The sequence below is a fragment of the Triturus cristatus genome, chromosome 8 (assembly GCF_964204655.1).
Source record: "Triturus cristatus chromosome 8, aTriCri1.1, whole genome shotgun sequence".
NCBI lineage: Eukaryota > Metazoa > Chordata > Amphibia > Caudata > Salamandridae > Triturus > Triturus cristatus.
The window spans coordinates 1,678,542,769-1,678,554,887 of NC_140591.1; positions in this window are offsets into that span (position 1 = coordinate 1,678,542,769).

A 12,119-nucleotide genomic window follows, 5' to 3' on the forward strand; every position below is an offset into this window, starting at 1 on the left:
ACACATGGTCACTGGAAAACTCTTCTGGCCCTTTACGCAGCTGTAGTGTAGAAAAAGCACTTTACATTTACCCAACGAGGTAGCACTTACTGATTAGCCAGTAGAAAGTATTCCAGTTGAGTAGAGAGGTATTGCACAAAATGGTGGCATCTTCGTGGATAAATATGCAGGGCAGGCTTCATTCTGGCACGGTGCTCCTGTCACAAAAATTAAACCTCAACAGGAAGCACTTACAGACATAGACATGGAGGTCTTTGCATCCAAGAGTTTCTCGAGCGCAATCCCCGTGTAGTTTCTGTGACCAGGAGGTTGCTTTACCCTCATCTGCTGCTCTGATCGGCCTCTGACCCTATCAAGAGACATGTGAACTCGAAAAGAAGCCCCACCACCGAAATCTTCGCGAGCAAGCGAAATTCCGCTGTTCGCAGAGTTTTTTGCCGTTTCGCGGAATTTTGCGAAAGTCAATTTTCGCAAATTCCGCCCTCCCCTACCCCTCCGCTATCCATCACTTTCTCTACTGTTGAACTCCTTGGAGTGAGAATAGTAAATTATTCCCCTCCGCTATCCAACACTTTCATTACTGTTGCACTCCCTCGAGTGGGAATAGTAAATAATTCCCCCCTGCTATCCAACAATTTCCCTATTGTAGCACTTGCTGGAGTGGGAATAGTAATTTTATCCACTCCACTATCCAACACTTTCCCTACTGTTGCACTCTCTGGAGTGTGAATAGTAATTTTTACCCCTCCGCTATCCAACACTTTTCTCACTGTTGCACTCCCTGGAGTGGGAATAGTAAATTATTACCCTCCGCTATCCAACACTTTCCCTACAGTTGCACTCTTTGGATTGGGAATAGTAAATTATTCCACTGCGCTATCCAACCTTTTCCCTGCAGTTCTACGTGCTGGAGTGGGAATAGTAAATGTATCCCCTCCGCTATTCAACACTTTCCCTACTGTTGCACTCCCTGAAGTGGAAATAGTAAATTATTCCCTTACACTATCCAACACTTTCCCTACTGTTGTACTTGCTGTAGTGGGAATAGTAAATTATTCCCCTCCGCTATCCAACATTTTCCTTACTGTTGCACTCCCAGGAGCGGGAATAGTAAATTATTCCCCTCCGATATCCAACACTTTCCCTACTGTTGCACTCCCTGGAGTGGGAATAGTGATTTTATCCCCTCCGCCATTCAACTTTTTCCCTACGGTTGCTGTTAATGTAGTGTCAAATGTAATTGTAAAAGATTCCAAATATTTTAAATTATTATATATTTTTTTTATTTTTACTTTATTGATATATATGTATATTTAAAAAATGTAATATTATACTAACATTTTAGAATTGATTATAATTATTATTTATTAATATTATTACATACATTTATATATTACATTTTATTTTTATGTATGTTTATTTTTTTAACATTATATTTATTATTTATAATTATAAAAATGATATAATTATTCTAACTATCTTTTTTTTATTATATCTATTATTTACTTTATTTTACATTATTTTTTAAACATTAAAAAGCCGATATTTTTAACAACTATATTTTGACAACAATATTTTTTTCCCGGTATTTTTGTACTTATCATTATGAAGATAGGACTTCGATATTCTGGACAACGATATTTTTGTCCCGATATTTTTGTACCTGGACATTCTTGTTGTTGATATTCTGCCAGTGATCCATTTTGCCAAATACCAAAAAGAAAGCACTTGGAATTTTCCATTAAATTTCCACAATGTGGGACTAGACAAAAATAAAATTGAAGTAAAAGATTGCAAAAGCTTTGAAATAATGCGATTGAAAGTAAAAAGTGAAATATTAAGCCAGGGACCATGTCAAGTATTTTATTATGATTTGGAACTCAAAGAGGTCCACATACATACGAGAAACATTTTGCAAAAGCTAATACATACAATATAAAATATACAAAGTTGTAAAATACATTAAAAAGCCATTCGGCATACAACCATGCTTTACTTTTAGATAAAAGCCCGGAGGACGGAAAAAGTGCAAATGTGCAATTGAATCAGGCAAGCACTACTGTACATATTTTGGACTAAACGGGAAGATATAGATCTTAGTGCAATGCTGCAGGTAAGTGGTGCAAAATGACAGAAGGAAGACTAAACAAATGAGAAAGATAAGTCATTCAGATTTACAGAACAATACTAATACAATACTAACATAGTCAAAGAAAAAGCCTAAAATGCCCTATGCCACTGGTGGCAAGCCGAATACAATTAATATAATATTAAAACACACAAGCATATCTAAAAGATATTTAAGAAATGGGACATTTCTGAGCCTCAGCTTCTGAGGTAATATTGTATTTTTGACAAATGGTCTTATGAATTGATGTCCCAGTGCATGTATGAGAGGACAAACAAATAACACACTATTTAAATCTTGAACATGATTCCAACAAAGACCACAAAAGCATCTCCTCCCTTGTTAATCCTTCCCAGGATCCAGTGATAATTTGTTAGGAAGCAGGTTCTACGCACCCCGCGGGGGAGGTTCCATAGAACATACGGGTGAGGTTTTTACAGATACTGCTCTCAGCTACAGTTTCATTCCGGGCATGCTGAGCTCACAGTACGATGTCCCTCTTCTGGTTCACTTCAAATATTGATAATATAATCGGATTTTCAAAATAAGCTTGTGGAGAGGTGCCACCTCCTTCTGACTAATTTCAAATATACCCTGAGCTTTATATAGTTTGAAAAGATGGCACAGTTTAAAAAAATGTTCTATTCAATTTCAGCACGGATAGCGTCCAAGTCGCTATTCAGTATATCATTCCCCCACCTTAAAACATCTGCCATAGCAGAAACATTCGGAGAGAGGAGCCCAGATTCAAGCCGGAGGGCAGAAGGAACTCACACTACAAGTTGGCTCCAAATACGCTCTTCAACCCTCTCAAAAAAGGACCAATCCCACTGGTCCATAACTTCACAGGCATAGACTAGTGAAGGCGGGATTTAAAAATTATAGACCTCCAAAACAGGGGCAAAATGCCTTTTATCTGCAACACTTACGTAGTCTGTGAAAGGCTGAGGCTTGAGATAGAGCCTTACATCTGCACTGACTAACATGATCCTTGTTTAAGCAATGCTTACTTTATTGACAAGCCTTATCTAATAATGAATAGTAAACACACTAAATTAAGTGCACACACTCAAGTTGCCTTGGCTCAGCCCCCGGTAGCCATTGCTTTGCCGGAAGTGTCACTTAGATTGTTGTTCAGCCCACACCCAGCACGCAAAGAGTGTGTCAATGAGTCACACACAGGTCACGGAGTATCTGAGGTGGCATGCATTGTGAATGATGGTTTATAGGGCTTTACGTCAAAGTCCATGTGGGAGAGGGCTTTCTACGGAACCAAGAGGTAAAGTTGGAACTCTCCAGCCATAATCAGGTCTCCACAGCAAGCTGGTGTGTGCAGCTGTGACAGTCATGCCTGAGAACATGGTTCCTCCCCACACCCTGAGGGTGAATGAAGGAGCTGGTGTGGAACTCAGGACAGAAGCAACATCTCCTTCATGTAGTGTTGGTTACATCAAATGCACAGGCATTCAGGCATGCAGATGTGCTCTTGTGTATGCTTCTGTGTCACTGCTGCTGTCCACTGTGCTCTGTGACAGGCATTCAGGCATGCAGATGTGCTCTTGTGTATGCTTCTGTGTCACTGCTGCTGTCCACTGTGCTCTGTGACAGGCATTCAGGCATGCAGATGTGCTCTTCTGTGTGCTTCTGTGTCACTGCTGCTCTCCACTGTGCTCTGTGACAGGCATTCAGGCATGCAGATGTGCTCTTCTGTATGCTTCTGTGTCACTGCTGCTGTCCACAGTGCTCTGTGACAGGCATTCAGGCATGCAGATGTGTTCATCTGTTTGCTTCTGTATCACTGCTGCTGTCCACTGTGCTCTGTGACAGGCATGCAGATGTGCTCTTCTGTGTGCTTCTGTGGCACTGCTGCTCTCCACTGTGCTCTGTGACAGGCATTCAGGCATGCAGATGTGCTCTTCTGTATGCTTCTGTGTCACTGCTGCTGTCCACAGTGCTCTGTGACAGGCATTCAGGCATGCAGATGTGTTCATCTGTTTGCTTCTGTATCACTGCTGCTGTCCACTGTGCTCTGTGACAGGCATTCAGGCATGCAGATGTGCTCTTCTGTGTGCTTCTGTGTCACTGCTGCTCTCCACTGTGCTCTGTGACAGGCATTCAGGCAGGCATATGTGCTCTTCTGTATGCTTCTGTATCACTGCTGCTGTCCACAGTGCTCTGTGACAGGCATTCAGGCATGCAGATGTGCTCTTGTGTATGCTTCTGTGTCACTGCTGCTGTCCACTGTGCTCTGTGACAGGCATTCAGGCATGCAGATGTGCTCTTGTGTATGCTTCTGTGTCACTGCTGCTGTCCACTGTGCTCTGTGACAGGCATTCAGGCATGCAGATGTGCTCTTCTGTGTGCTTCTGTGTCACTGCTGCTCTCCACTGTGCTCTGTGACAGGCATTCAGGCATGCAGATGTGCTGTTCTGTATGCTTCTGTGTCACTGCTGCTGTCCACAGTGCTCTGTGACAGGCATTCAGGCATGCAGATGTGTTCATCTGTTTGCTTCTGTATCACTGCTGCTGTCCACTGTGCTCTGTGACAGGCATTCAGGCATGCAGATGTGCTCTTCTGTATGCTTCTGTGTCACGGCTGCTGTCCATTGTGCTCTGTGACAGGCATTCAGGCATGCAGATGTGCTCTTCTGTGTGCTTCTGTGTCACTGCTGCTCACCACTGTGCTCTGTGGCAGGCTTTCAGGCAGGCAGATGTGCTCTTCTGTATGCTTCTGTGTCACTGCTGCTGTCCACTGTGCTCTGTGACAGGCATTCAGGCATGCAGATGTGCTCTTCTGTGTGCTTCTGTGTCACTGCTGCTGTCCACTGTGCTCTGTGACAGGCATTCAGGCATTCAGATGTGCTCTTCTGTGTGCTTCTGTGTCACTGCTGCTGTCCACTGTGCTCTGTGACAGGCATTCAAACATGCAGATGTGCTCTTCTGTATGCTTCTGTGTCACTGCTGCTCTCCACTGTGCTCTGTGACAGGCATTCAGGCAGGCAGATGTGCTCTTCTGTATGCTTCTGTGTCACTGATGCTGTCCACTGTGCTCTGTGACAGGCATTCAGGCATGCAGATGTGCTCTTCTGTGTGCTTCTGTGTCACTGCTGTTGTCCACTGTGCTCTGTGACAGGCATTCAGGCATGCAGATGTGCTCTTCTGTGTGCTTCTGTATCACTGCTGCTGTCCACTGTGCTCTGTGACAGGCATTCAAACATGCAGATGTGCTCTTCTGTATGCTTCTGTGTCACTGCTGCTGTCCACTGTGCTCTGTGACAGGCATTCAGGCATGCAGATGTGCTTTTCTGTATGCTTCTGTGTCACTGCTGCTGTCCACTGTGCTCTGTGACAGGCATTCAGGCATGCAAATGTGCTCTTCTGAATGCTTCTGTGTCACTGCTGCTGTCCACTTGTGCTCTGTACTGTGCCTCATCTCAGGCCCTTCAAATCAAAGTAAATGAAATGAATACAAAACTACAGCGGAAGTAACAGTCCAACGACAGACTAAATTGCCAAGTAACAGCATCCAAGTGTATGCGTAGGTAGTAGAGAGTTACAATTGAAGAAAGGAACGAGCCTAAGTATGACTTTTCATGTCTGCAAAGGTTGCAGGGGTTCAGTAATGCTTTCTGACAAGCAGAGTGCATGAAGTGAGTCACTGAAGAGGCGTGGAGCCATTGAGGCATCAACAAGAACATTAAGTGGATAGATACCCTGTAGCCAAAACCCAGCTGGTTCAAAAGATCTGCGGAGCGCTCTTCACTCCTGTGTGTTAGAAGAAACAGCTGGAGCCTCCGCACAGTGGGGCAGATTGAATAAAATGTCTTGCAATGTGGTGCGGCATCACACCTTGCTCCATTGTGTGACGGAGAGGGCAGGAATGCTCCTTATTTAACATTATATGGCCCATTCCTGTCCTCTCCTTGCACGGGCACACTATGTGCTACCTATCACCAATGCAAGGGCCCTTATGGCATGGTACGAGGGTGCCTGCATTACAGGCAGGATTGCTTCTGTGCAGTAAGGGACTCCTTCCTGCACCGAAACAACCCATTTAAAGCTCTTTCCTCTTTCTATGTGTGCTGAAGAATGAAACACATGTAGAAAGAGGAACTCATCAGGAAAAATAAAAATATTTCTTCCTGTTACTCCTCCTCTGAGAAGGCGTGGCATATTGATGCATTACCGGGTTTACAACTCATGGTAAATCGGGGAATGCATCAAAATCCATGGGTGGATGTGTGGGCACACCGACGCTCAGCCCAAGGAACGCCTCCCTGGGGAAGGCTAACGCAAGGCAGTGACTTGCTCTGCCTTGCCATACTCCAAATTTACAGAGCCACCACGCAGAGCATGCAAGGTTGCCTGGCGTGGCTAGGTACATTTTATTCTTGGTTTGGCATTGCCCTACATCACCGTGCGTGGTGCGAGGCAACGCTGAACATTGATGAATATGTCCCTGTATATCTACATAATCACCAAAGGCAAGGCACCAAAGGCAAGCCCGTCTACACCCATCCGCGTCCATCTGGGACCAGGGGCCACCAATTATGGTTCTTTCTCTCAAAATAAGAGAACTTTCACTGCTAAGTGCTAAGGCACTTCAAACTCCCGTAGCTGATCCATGTCTCCATCCTCTGACCCTAATCTCACTTTATTAACCTGCGATAACGATGGATTTCAGCCTCAGCTTGACTTTACCCAGCCACAAGGGCCTTCTTTACCTATTGTCAGGCGCATGTTTGTGGTTGACGGCAGGTCCCTGGCTGCTCACAAACTAGACATTTGTGGTTTTTTAATGGACTCAGCACCTGTTGTGCTTTTTTCTCACTGAGACGTGACTACATGATGGTTCTTTTCCAGGTGTGGTCCAAGATCATATGTATTTCTAGGTTTGATTCATCTCAGAAGAGGGGAGGGGATTGCTTTTATATCCAGGGAAACTCTTAAAGCTACGCTCTCTCCCCTCATCACTGAGAGCTGTGAAAGTCTTTTATTTTCAATGACACTCAGTCCCTCCTTTACATTTTCTTGGATCTCCTTATATAGACCACCCGGCCCCGGTGCCCATTTTCTGCAGACTCCAACTGACCTAGTTACAAGCTCAGCCATAAATAGGGCTAATTCACTAGTCGGCGATTTTGACCCACATTTTGCTGATCCCCAAGAACTCTGCCTCCAAGAATCTGTCACAGGACCTTGTGTCTCTGGAAGTGTTGCAAGTGGTAGCAATGAGAACAACCTTCAGATGGAGAGTCCATCCCTCTGCTTCCCTCTGGTGTGATGCCAAGATGCTTGCTTTAAAAAAGGACTGCAAACTTTTGGAAACAACAATGGAAGCTTGCAGTGGTTAAGCCCCTTCTAAAACAGACAGGTTGAAATTCTCTCTGCCCGAGTAACTGCAGGCCCATGTTTCTGTTACCAGGTCTTTCAAAGCTCCTGAAGAAGCAGATCAATAACATCTCTCCCCATTCCTTGAGTCCAACGATATTCTGCACCCCACTCAAATTGGGTTAAGACCAGAGCAACTTTTCTGGCTGTGGTTAAGAAACTTAGGGGCATTTGTACAAGCCCTTATTGCCACGGGAACGTCAGTTATTCTGAACTTCCTGTGGCGATAGGGGCTTTGCCTTATTTACACAGCTGGGCTTAACGCTGCCTTGTAAATAGGGCCCCCTTTCACACTATGCTTGGCTTGAAAGGGGTGGGCAGTGGGTGTTGCGATGGGCGTTCCACCGCAACACCCATTGATTTGACACTTCCCCCTATTTACAAGGGTGGCATAAATAGGAGGCAGCGCCAAAATTAAGACCAGGGAAAACCTGGTCTTAATTTGGCGAAGCGAGGATAAGTGCTTGATTTCGCCTTGTTTTGCACACATAGAAAAAGCAATTCACCTTATTGTTTTTTATGTAGAAAGGTGTCCCTTCCTGCACATAAACGATCTTTATAAAAAAATGACATTCTGAAACCTCCATGTGTGCTGCATTAAGCAGCACACTTAGAAGTGACAAAACTGCATTTAAGGTTTGTTTATGTGCAGAAAGGGACACCTTCATACACTTAAACAATATCCCCCTGCATGCAGACACCCCAAGGATGCCTGCATTGGCACTAAGCTTCTAAACTTAGCGCCAGCTCAGGGGGAAACGCAAGGCTGCACCATATTCTTGTGCTATCTTGCACTTGCTGAGCCCTCAATCCAATAGATCGGAACCCTTGTCCAACAGGCTGGGAAGCTGCCCACCCTCCAGGAAAGCCTCCACCTGCTCCGCACCAGCCACTGACTCTGGGGTGTATAATGTCCGGTAGAACGCTGCAAATTCATTAACAATGTCCTGCAGACGGGTGAGGACTGCGCCGCTTGCGGAGTGGATGGCAGGGTTATACAGAGCAGCTTACTGCTGCCGCAATTCGGCAGCCAAGAGTCGGTTCGCTTTCTCCCCCTGTTTGTAGTGGTGGCCTTTTAGCTGCTTCAACACCTTGTTCACCCTTGGACATGACAAGTTCGTTTATTTTTGAGTCTACAATAAAGGTCTCTGGAGGTGCTAATGGCGTTATAGAATGTATCACTGGACAAGCATGTGAGTAAAACTTGTAATCAATTGTGTGCCTTTTGCACAGGAACTCACAGCACAGTAGCACAGGGCCAGGGAACACACACACCACCACACTCAGGGAAACAAAAATGAGGACAAGCACCAAATGAACACATACAAGGAACAAACATCCAAATGGACACACAGCCTGCATAGTCACACATACATACCACATACTGACACACAGACACATACGCACCCCACATGCCAACAGCAATCGAGCACAACAAATAGGAAAACCAAAGTGGTCTGCACACAAATGGAAGGCCATGGAGACACACAACAAGCATGTGTACATCACATGCAAGACAAGGAACAGAAAACAACACCCTCAGACCATCAAAGCACACATGGCTGGTACAGTCAGTGAGGTCAAACCACAGACATCACAGTGCAACTACACAGGGAGACAGCAAGGCAAACCATGTAGAGGCACAAGGATGAAAGTAAGGCCCTGAAGTCAAACTGTGAACAGCCACACATCTATACAACTACTTCACAGGAGTACACCAGCAGCACTACACACAGGGCCCATTGACACACCCCATGACTGACAAACACCATTAGGAATCTACACACATACCCCCACACACCAGCAGCACACAACACCAGTGTCAAACACACTGAAGGCTGGCAATACTTGCCGGGAAATACACACACAAACAATCACACACCCTGGGGGTAGTCACAAACAGCACACACACACAGGGATGCCACAACAAATGTCTGCACAAAAACAACACACAAACACATAACCCGACCGAAACACACACAGAACCACAACAAGACCACACATGCCCTGTGCAGCTAAACTGGGGAAAGGCAATGGGAGCACAGACACAACAGGAGGGGACAACATCATCACTCAGCAACAATGCACAGACAACATACCACAACACACACAAGAAGTGCACCATCACAGAACAACACAGCCACATCAAACAAACAACAGATGCACAGGCAAAAAAAACACATAGCAAACACAGTAGGACATCAGGGGATGCACACCATGCAATGTCAAGGCAACAGACACACACAGCACTGCATGCTCAACAAGCAACAAGCAGTGTGTGCATACCAAGCATACCAGCCACACCCAGACATTAGTGACAGAACAGCAACCCACACAACACCATACAGCACAGCACAAAGACAACAGCACACCCAGGAAGTGAAGCAATAATACAGCCAACACACATACATCCAACATAACACCAACAGATGCACAAGTCTGGGACACAAAGTTGGAAACAACTGGACCAGAGGACTGGAAATATTCTGCAAGATGATGAAGTACACACACAGGTTACTTCTCCTCTCCTTGGCACTGAAGACACCACTGTAGGCCAACCCAGCAATACAGCACACTGTCAGGGGGCAGTTCACTCCTACAGCTTCCTTTGGTTATTCTCCTTGGCAGAGGTTTCTTGTTGTTGTTCCAGAAGTGATCTAAAGTCTTGGGGTCTGGGTCCCCATATTTATACTACTTTTCTCTTTGTTCTCTGAAGGCAGAGAGGCCTTTGCCTAGTCCAAACCAGTTCTGGTCAGTCCTGGAGCACTTTGTTGACAAGACTCCTTCTTTCCTTTCACAGTGCAGGGCAGAGACATCAGACGCACCACAGGAGGTGGAGCCAGCATTGTGGAGGGAAGGCACAGCCCTATTCAGGTCCCAGGTGCAACTCCTCCCACCCATGTACATTCAGATATTTCTATTCAGCCCTGTGCTGACTCACCCTCTCTCCTGGAATATCCCAGCCCCTGTCACTCAGAAAACCAGACACACAATACACAACCTAGCAGAGGCAGGCTTGGACAGTTAAGCAAGAAAATACCTACTTTGTAAAAGTGGTATTTTCAAACTCAGAATGTTAAAACCAACTTCACTAAAAGATGTATTTTATCATTCTGAGTTAAGGCATACTAAACTCGAATTTCTACCATGTTCCCTGAGTCAGTTAGGATTACAAGATGTAATAATCAAACTGCCCATTCTGGCCTATGGGGAACAGGTAGCCTTGCAATAGTGAAAAACGAAAATGGCTGTAATTCACTATTAGGACATGCCACACACACCAGGGCATGTCCTACCTTATACTTACAATGCACCCTGCCCTTGGGTCTACCTTGGGGGGTGTCTGATATGAAGATACAGGAAGGTTTAGGGACTGGTAAGTGGGTGCACTTGACAAGTCGACATGGCAGTCCTGGACTGCACACAGGCTCTGCAATGGAAGGCCTGAGACACTTTACAGGCTGCTTCTGTGGGTGGCACAACCAGTGCTGAAAGCCCACCAGCAGTATTTGATTTACAAGCCCTGGGCACCCATGGTGCACTCTACTTGGGTCTGACAGGTAAATCAAATAACCCAATTATGGAGTCACTAGTCAATACATCAATTTACAATAGGGAGAGCATATGCACTTTAGCACTGATCAGCAGTTGTAAAGTGCCCAGAGTCATAAAACCAACAAAAAAAGGTCAGAGAAAATACAGGAGGAAGGCAAAACGTTCAGGGATGACCCTTCGAAAAGGGCCAAGTCCAACATTGTGTAGTAGATATATTTTTAGAACCATAGGGCCAGAGGTTTCAGTTCCACATGCAAAGTTAGCATTTATTTATTGCAGTTCAAGGAACATGAACCTATTGGACAATTATAGTGTGTAGATATGCCCGCAAGTAAATAGAACTGGACATATATTCAGCAAGCCCCTTTAAAGGAGATCCTATAGATAAGAAAATAAAGAAGAGGTAAGTAAAGAGGGGCATATCTACAACATACTGCGATAAACATCGCAGTGTGCGCTTAGCGCAAATTTGTTTAACGCCGGCTATCGCCGGATATAATCGCCAAGATAATGCATTATTATCAACGCATATCTCAACAGCGATAAAAAATCCGGCGATAGCGGTCAAATGTGCAATTATCGCTGGAAATCCAGCGATAAAAGCACAGCGCTATGGCAAAGCTTGTTGATAGGGCAGGGTGTGCTTAGCCAAAGTATCCACCTCCCATAGGATACAATAGCTAGGTAAGATTAAATTCAGGCGTAATGAAACCTGCGGTGAGCGCAGTTAGTGCTACTCTTATTATCGCTTCGCAGGTTAGCGAGCAGATTGCTGATAGGAGAAATGTCTGTTAGCGACATTTCCAATGTTATTTTGGTGAAGAACGCCCACTTTGCATCTCATTAGAGATGCAAAGCTGGGCGTTAAGGGAAAGGGCGCAGAGGCATGGAAACACGCGCTAGCGTGTCCATGCTGATAGTGCGATACAATTATCGCCTCTTTTCGCCCGAAAACGGACGCTAAAGTGGCGATAATTGAATCACGGCCCCTTGCTGACATGCCCTAGAGATTGCTACAGTACAGTGGGGAAATGATTGATATTTT